This window comes from Adiantum capillus-veneris, chromosome 14 (genome assembly GCF_014529385.1).
Source record: "Adiantum capillus-veneris isolate H3 chromosome 14, ASM1452938v2, whole genome shotgun sequence".
Classification (NCBI taxonomy): Eukaryota; Viridiplantae; Streptophyta; class Polypodiopsida; order Polypodiales; family Pteridaceae; genus Adiantum; species Adiantum capillus-veneris.
The window spans coordinates 39123605-39133039 of NC_140944.1; positions in this window are offsets into that span (position 1 = coordinate 39123605).

A 9435-nucleotide genomic window follows, 5' to 3' on the forward strand; every position below is an offset into this window, starting at 1 on the left:
ATCAAAAACTTCATTCGAGCTACGATTGAGGAGCTGCATTTTTCAGCCCTCTTTTGGCAGTTTATGCTGCGTTTTTGGGTCTAAACGGAGGTTTTTGGCATAGCTTTCACACCAGGACTCAGATACATGTGATCCAGGAGTCTACCTTGGGGTTTTGGCACGCTCCGGACGCGCTCGTCATATCAGAATTTTAAAATTTTGAACACTGAATTTTTTGCAGTAGCAGTTGTTTATTGTGTGTCGAGGATTCCACACATGGCTTGCTCTCAGATGTGAGAGTGATATTTGCTGCAAGTTTCCTCACAGGTGGGAGGATACGATGTATGCCTTATGTGGTTTGATGCTCAGGGAGAATAATGTGATTGCATTTTGAGCTCGGCAATGTATGCCTCGAGCATGTTTTTTGGCAGTCACAGGCAGAGCAGATATTTGTGTACTAGATTTGCAGGTGTTTGCAATGATGTATGCAAAGTGTGGAGATTGGTGCATGCATTTGGAGTGCGGTTTGATGCGCTTTGGTTGCTCATGGTTTTGAGTGTGCAGTCAGTTTGGTTACTGGTTTTGTGGCCGTTTTACTGACGAAACTCTGGCGAAATTTTCCCAGGAGTTTTATGCGTATCATTTATGCGATCTAGGTAGAGATTGCGGGTTGCACTCAGCATTTGCGTGCGGTGTTCTCTGCAGGTGGGAGATTTGTGTGTGTGTATGCATCGATACCGCACAGTGTGGGCTTGGTGATTAGCTCACAGATTGCAGTGTGATACTAGAGCAGGCGAGGCTTGTATTGACATTGCAGGAGCTCTATTTTGGAGTGTGTCTCACAGGTTGTACATTGTGTTTCTGGCCATATTTGTAGACAGTTTCCAGGTGTTGTTGGTGAGGTGGTTTTGCTTTCTAGTTTGCTACATTCTACTCATGGCAGAGACAGGTGATCGCTCAGATTATGATCTCTCCGAAATGTGCATGTTTGATGGGTCAGACTTTGCAGCATGGAGAGAGTGTATGCTTGATGCATTAACACAGCGAGGGTTGCATCGACCATTGAGTGGTGATGCAGGTAGACCTTCAAACATGTCTGACGATCAGTGGCAGGAGCTAGAGGAGATGGCACTATCTACACTCTCTTTGCACCTTGCAGAATCTGTATATGCTCTTGTTATGTATGAGACTACTTCGAGAGCACTTTGGCGTAGATTACATGATATGTATGATAGATCTGAGTCATCAAGGACTCGTGTGAGACATGTACATTCACGAGTACGCCGACAGGTGACATGTTGGTATTGTGGTCATTCTGGACACGTTAGACGATGCTGTTTTCGTCGTATGCGACATCGTAGGAGACATGGCAGTCTCAGAGATGTATGTAGTGATGCCATGGACTTAGTTGCTTTGACAGTTGAGGCAGATGTAGTGTTGGAGTATACTAGTGACGGGGATGTCACTTTTACCCCGAGCTATCCACGAGATGCTATACATGTGGATAGTGCACTCCCTTCGTAGTGGTTGCTAGACACAGATGCTATGTTTCATGTCACGCCGCATCGTGCATGGTTTTGTAGCTATTCTAGCGGGATGCTTGGCAGTGTACGTTTGACCGATGGATCGGTGCATGCGATAGCAGGTGCAGGAGATGTGAGATTGTCATTACCGAGTGGTGCATCTTACTTGTTACGACATGTGCGCTATGTACCAGATTTGACAGTGAATTTCATCTCGATTGGTCAGCTTAGAGATTGTGGATGTCAGATTTCGCTACGAGAGCGAGATTTTGTGATGCATTTGGGTTCGCTAGTGATTGCGAGAGGTGCCAAGAGTGGTACAGGTTACCCATTGCATGTGGATCACGCGAGAGACGGTGTTGTCTCTGTGATCATGCAGCCAGGTAGAGAGCGAGAGAGCAGGCGAGTCTCTTTTGCTTGTGGGTTGCAGGATGCTTTGCATGGAGTGCAAAGCAGTGACCTTGTTGTGCAGGTTGTGTCTACGGATGCACAGGTAGAGCGGGATAGCTCTAGTGAGTCACAACAGGATGAGTCATCAGAGGTGATGACAGAGATGACTCACATGGATGTTGAGATTTCGGCTATTGTGGAGTCATTTCTTGATATGCTTATGCGAGATCTTGATGCAGATTCAGGACAAATGGATACTCTTGGTACACATGTGATATGTGGTGGGCACGAGGAGTCACTCCAGAGCTCGGAGTCAGAGTGCCATGGTCTCTATGATAGGGGACAGGATTGCCATGAGTTGAGTTCTGAGTTGGAGGTGGCAGAGATTGCCAGGGTTGCATCAACGTTCGGTGTCCTCATGTACGAGATGCTGATCTCGAGGCCCGACATAGCAGCTACAGTGGGAGCATTTGCAGCAGGGGGTATTAGTTGTTCGATGACTGATCTCGGCATAGAGCATAGGGGAGGTTTGCAGGTATTGGAACGATACTTGCAGGAGTGCAGGAGCTCTTGTAGACTATTTGCAGAGCTTGGAGCTAGCTCTGTGTGGCTTCCGCAGCGGGATGTTTGTCTATCAGTAGAGCCGGAAGCACTAGCTCATCGAGAGTCAGTGGGCATAGGTTGAGAGAATATCTCACCTTCTATTAGTTGTACACTAGTAGATCTTCCTTAAAGGCACATTGGCCTTAAGTGGGAGGTTGTTGGGGTTAAGGCCTATGTGCCTTGACCGGTCGCTCAGGTCATGGGCACCCGCCCACTGTTACCCTATACTTATAGTGAGTATACTGTATAGGGGGAGCTGCCACTTCACAGTCTCCCCACCCACATCGTGTGTGTGTCTCCTTCTCTCTCTCTCACTCTCCGTCTGTGGTGCTCCCCGATCCCCTTCGTAGGCTACCATACGCTGACAACCGTATGGGAGACATTGAGGGAGACAACCTAGACACCTGTCCTAAAAGATTCTCGACAGCCTACGATCGCTGGTGCTGGAAGGGCTCTTTTCCCTCTATGAGCTCGATTGGGAATTTCAAGTTTGCCATTATTTTATTCGGTTAGAACCCTCGATAAGCATGCACCTACACACACTCAAATACACATACATATATACATAGAGAGAGAGAGAGAAGGGAGCTAATTGGAGAGCGGGCTAGTGGGCAACTGCAGGAAGCAATTGCATACGCTTGTATGCAATCTCCAGACTCTGATTACACTTTCGAGCCTTGGCATTTCTAAAGTCTACGAGTAACAACCATTCATTGCAATCTCACGTCATCTTTTGAGTCTAATGCCTTGTCATGTGTCTATAGAAAGAGAAGTGATGCCTTAAAAAAAAGGGCGACTCAATTGCCTCAATGCTTGTGGAAAGGATGTTGGTGATTAGGGTTCAAAAGAGCGCCATTGTCCACACCTCTCGAAGGGCCAATCGTGCCCTTTCACAGATTCACAATCCCGTAGGTAGTGGAGCGCTCGCATACTCACAACACAGTCCCGACTTGCTCACATTCTCATTCAGTCTAGACTGCATGGACTACAAAGCTAATGGTCTCTCTCTCTCTCTCTCTCTCTCTCTCTCTCTCTCTCTCTCTCTCTCTCTCTCTCTCTCTCTCTCTCTCTCTCTCTCTCTCTCTCTCTCTCTCATATAGTGAACACTGCTTGAACGTTCCATTTTGAGGAGTTGTTGACACGTGGTAGGACCATTTTCTAAACAGCGATGCTGGGCGTCTATGACGTGGCACTCAGAACAGGGGGACCGAAAGGTGCAGAGGAACAATCCCACTGAGTTACATGAGAGAGAATTCGTCGAAGCAAGAAGCTGCCACCATGTGGGGTACCCTCCCCTCTAGGCTTCTTCTTCTTCCTCCTTCCTTCAATACAACACTTTTAAGGAGCGCCTCACCTTCTCCTCTCCACCATTTTCAATGTTAGGAGTAGCACCTCTGAAGCTCTCATCCACACCATCATCGCACTATACCCTTGGTGCAACAGTGTGTTTTGGAGTGTCACCTTCGGCCTCGAGTTGGGAGAGTTGTGCCAGCTTCATAACCAATTTCCCCTCCGGAGTGGCCTCCTTCTAAGCTCCAGCTAGCTGCAGCTTCCGGCTCCGAGCTTCCCTTGCCCATTTCAGGAGAGGAGGATGTTGCAGCGCATGCGTTTTTGCACCGACATTGGTCCGCCTTATCTCAACCCTTTAGTAGCTAGAGATTGATGCTAGGCTTGGACTCTGCTACTCCAGGTGACGGTCGAGAACCAGCTAGTAGTCTCAGCAATGAGACCACTTAGCGTTTTTGCGTCGACACTGGGGCCCTTTAGCTCTACTATATCATATCCGCTAACCTACTACACGTGGGCATCAACTGTAGTTGTTTCACCCGACTCAGCTTGCGTATTGCTGCACGTACTGCATAGCCTTCAAATAAGAGAGAGAGCTGCTAGCAGCTCTCATGAAATCCCACTGTCGTGTTGTGACACGTACATAGTGGGAACGCATGCTACAAGAGTTATCTTGTAACTTTTTAGATACATAGTTATATTTTCTATAATGTACATATGCATATTTAAGTATAATAATACGCCTTCTATCTCATTCTATTATTTTTCTCAAGGGTAACCTATTCTTACTTTACCATCAGAAACTACTATGAGAAAAGCATCAATAGCTCCGTCTCTTTAACTTGGGGCAAAAAGCATTGATTCTTTATTTCTACTATCTCATTATCATCTCACACCCTAGCTAGATCCTATATCTAGAGTAAACTCCAATATATATATATTCTATGTATTTTTCTTATATTTCTTTTTAAATAGCTACTAGGAGGGAATCAAATCCTAGTGGGACACTAGGTGGCATGATTTCAGAGATACACTTATTCTAATGCATTATTGCAAGAATGATTACAAAAATTTGTTAAGGAGCAATGTCATGCTTTCATATGGCATGAGGTAATCAAATGAAAGTCTAAGCTAAGGGGACCATAGGAAGACTTTTGCTACAAGAAATGGACCCTATTTTAATGATTTTTTTACACAAGGTTCCAATCTGAATTGGAAAATGCATATAAAAAGGAAGTTGTAGGTAATGAGTTGAAGTTTCTGCCCATATTTTTACTTTTGTATTTAGAGCCACGGTTGAGGAGATATGATCAAAATACTGGACCCCAGTCTGCCCACGTCATGCAGGGACAGCTCATTTTCAACTTTTCTAGTTTCTGTTCACACTGGCTCTTCTCTTCTTGTGTAAACCCTTGGGGGTTCCCTTCACCTATAAAAGGGGACCTCTTCTTCCTTGAAAAGGAACTCAAGCATTCAAGCCATTGATGAGAGGAATTCATGAGAGAGTGAGTAGTAATGTCAAATTGTACTTAGCCATTAACATAAGCCTAAGCCTACACTTTCTCCTAGAGGAAGACTAGCCATTCTTGCATGCTATCCATGGAAGATCAACTCTAATCAAAGAAAGTCGTGGACTTGGCGTATCAGTCAAAGTTGAATTCTCCCCTCTTCTTCTCTCTCCATCAATAATGGTGCCGAAGGGTTTGTCAAGTAAGATGTGTTCTACATTGATGTTTTCTTGATTTCTTGTTGTTTTCTTTTTCATCTCTAATCCAACACATATATATATCTAATCTCATCTCCTTAACCAAACCTATCTCTCTCACTCTTAGTAATTCATCTTCTCTACAAATTTTAGGTTCTCTTTGCTACAGGTACATCTCTCCCCGCAGTATCCTTATTGCCTACGGACAAGAATAGGACTTGGGAGGGAAACTTCTCATCTCTTCACTTCTCTCATATCTACATTTCTCACATACTATCCTAGATGAATAACCCACATGATGATCATTTCTATCACTTTCACTCTGTACGATCTATTAGAATTAACATATGGATTAGCCGTAAAATACACTTTCAACAACGTATAGTGTTTCTCTTTGGCGCAGAAAGGCTTAATGTCACGAGATCCCATCATACTACCTCTCATAGACTATAATTTTTCTTTTGACGTAAGCGTAGTTATTTTGCTATGAACCAAGAGGATTTGTACACACAATTAATGCCAATCACTAGACAAAATATATATATTATGGTAAGCACAAAACTACAATTCGAAAGAACAATTCGTAGCCTATTTGGTCAGCCAAGATTGAATGCCATTAACTCATCTATTAACTCTTTCATACTACCCATGATACGATATGACCATAGCCTTGATGTTTTCATCTTTGTGTTATTTTCACATTCTCTTTTGTGTTTTTTCTTTGTGTGTGTGAGTGCAAGAGAGAAAGAGTGGGTCTTCTTTAATTGCACTTCTTTCCAAACCCTAGTCTTCATGGCATCTATGGTTTAACTCCTTCATATAGTTTTTGTTTGAGTTCTCTCACAAACTCTCACAGCCATAAGCCCGGTGCTTTCCTGGCAAGACCGCAAATTTCTCGACACCGCGTGCATACACATGTCCACAGTCAAAGAAGCGAAAACATGAACCACATTTGGTGCAGCTACAGTTCTCTCTCTCTCTCTCTCTCTCTCTCTGTGTGTGTGTGTGTGTGTGTGTGTGTGTGTGTGTGTGTGTGTGTGTGTGTGTGTGTGTGTGTGTGTGTGTGTGTAATAGCTGTGCTTGAATTCTTCTCGGGCGTGCACACACACAACCACAATTGCCGTAGTTGAAACATGTAACACAGGCACAACAGAAAGTTTCCTTGCAGGCGTAGCCGGATGATGGGCACACTCACACACACATCCTGCAGTGGTAGCATGGTTTTCCCATGGCTGAGCATGCAGGCCATGGAGCGTTGTTGTGCTGAGCCAACTTCTACACACACATAGTTGTCGACAGCTCACTCACACACATACACAACCTTATTGTATAGTACTAATCTCTCTCTCTCTCTCTCTCTCTCTCTCTCTCTCTCTTATTGTATAGTACTAATCTCTCTCTCTCTCTCTCTCTCTCTCTTATTGTATAGTACTAATCTCTCTCTCTCTCTCTCTCTCTCTCTCTCTCTCTCTCTCACACACACACACACACACACACACACAGGACGCGAAGATTGACTTCCTCGAAAGTTCCAACGCATGTCTGACAATACCCGTTCAATTTGTCCCATCTCTCTCTCTCCCCCGTTTCAAGCTGGGATATGCCATGCTATTATGTTTAGTACTGATGGCGGCCACCTCTTTCGCTCTCTCTGCCTACGCACATGCTTTTTCTATCTCGCTGAGTGTAGGGCACACTATCGGAGCTTGACGGAGTAAGGAGGCATCAACAAGTGTCGCGGGGGGGGGGGGGGGAATCCCTCCCCCTTTTATAATAGTATAGATAATGAAAGGTGAAATAAAAAGATCCATTTATTATATTAAAACTAAAATAAAGTTAAAGGTAAGTCTCAATCATCACTGAAAACATTGAAAGTATGCCTGTCTGTTGCAACTCTCTCCTCTAAGGCTTCTTTTAGAAAGCCCAAAAAGTTGTTTGGCTATATGTGCATCATGTGCCATTTGAATCTTCTTGTCAACCAAGTAGGAACTCATGCGTCCTTGAAGAATCCTAAGTAGTTGAGGGGTAGGCGCTATTAATATGTGTGTGTGTGTGTGTGTGTGTGTGTGTGTGTGTGTGTGTGGGGGGGGGGGGGGGGGGGGGGGGGGGGGGGGGGGGGGGGAGAGAGAGAGAGGAGATCGAGAGAGAATCCTTGTAAACATTGTAGAATGGCCTCATGAAGACCAAAATCAGCATACCTTGAGCTAACAAACAAAAAAGTGTATGATGTGAACACAAACAATGAGATGGCTCGGTGAAGAGCTTAGTGATAGTTGAGTCAATTAAAAATCTCCTATACAAGCATCCCAAGGCCGCTCGTATAAGATAAAAAGAGTTTTCAATCATATGTGAACACCCCAAGTTGTGGGCACCTGAGGTTAATTTGGGCCCTTAATCCCACCTCTCATGCTCATGGAAGCTACAAGTGAGGCTAGTTTTGTTCCTTTGTGATATACAATTATTGATGTTATCCAGTGGTTGTGTGATACATAGCTATTTGTTATTATTTTTGAAATAATTGTGCCTCATGCACGGGCACATATGCACCAACTACTTGTCTTCTGTGCAACTATGTCATTCATTTTGTAACTATGTCGATTTTGGCTTGGTTGCATCAATAACATCTTACTGATAACTATGCTTCCCTTGACCACATCCTGAGATTCATTCTTTGAGAACCAATGATCTATATAAGATATTGGGTTGCCAAAAGCCCCACTTGTTCAATTTGACCGATGTTTTGGATGGGCAACCATTTTCATATGGCGGCGCAAGCGTGTATAAACTAATGTTTCTTTTCAATTTTGCATGGATAGGTATTAGGAATGGTTGCAAGCACGCGGTTTGAGGGTGCCATGCCAAATTTATGGAAGTCAAAATCATAAACGTGGCTCAAATATTTATTTCATAGGGCTTATCGCTAACTATGTAAGAAACCATTTTATGTGTTAGAAGATTCAAGGAAGCGAATGAGACTAGCTCGTGGTTCTCAATAATTTGTGGATATTATAGTAACTAAGCATCATAGGCTACAACGTTATATTCAACCTGATTACATGGGGAATGACATACACTGCACAATCCCATACTTTGTCAAAATCAAGAGATACCAATTGGCTATCCTCTAGTGTGGACCATAATAAAGTGATGCATTGCTTTTGTTTCCCAAGAGAATCTTGAAAGAAGGCTAGAAGCTAATCCTATCTATAGTAGTTTTTTAAGCAACAAGTTGACTACCTTGATTTTTCTAAAGCCCTTATTAAGCACTCTCCACCTGGCCGATAGATCATGCCCTTATTAAATGATTACTACATAGGCCTACGCTCACATATCTTTTGTAGTCTAAGGTTAATTGCATGTCTCCCTCACACTTTTGGGGATGGGCATGCATGCATTACACACTTTTTTAAAAAGAATCGAAGCCCATGTCACGTAGCGTTTATAGCCTATTGGTTCAAAGCTGTACAACAAGCGTGAGCTGGATGGAGATAAATACCCATCCAAACTTGGAGGGGGGTTCAAGCTCTCCCATTTCTTATTTGCTGATCATTTTGTGCACCCACTCAGCTTCTGTCGGTTGACTTCCACGTCCGCACGCTCAAGCTTTGGCAGGCAATGTGTAAGCAGCTCAAGGATTTTGGTGAAACATGGAAAATTCCATATAGCACTCTAAAGAGAGAAATTTCTTGACCGTGAGTGTAAGGTCAAATAGTAAAATTCAAGGCTTTGATTGGGATTTATTACTAAAATGTCCAACTTTCCACCTTGCAAACTAAGGTCCAAGGGAATCAGAACAACCACTTATCAATTTCAGTTAGAATATCTACTCTATAATTTGGAATTTGTAAGCCGTGATCCGATTATAGTTTGAATATATAAATTGATGCATTTAGTCATAAATCAAGTGTCTTATTAATTTTCCTTTAAAAATAAAAGAAAAAGGGGGAA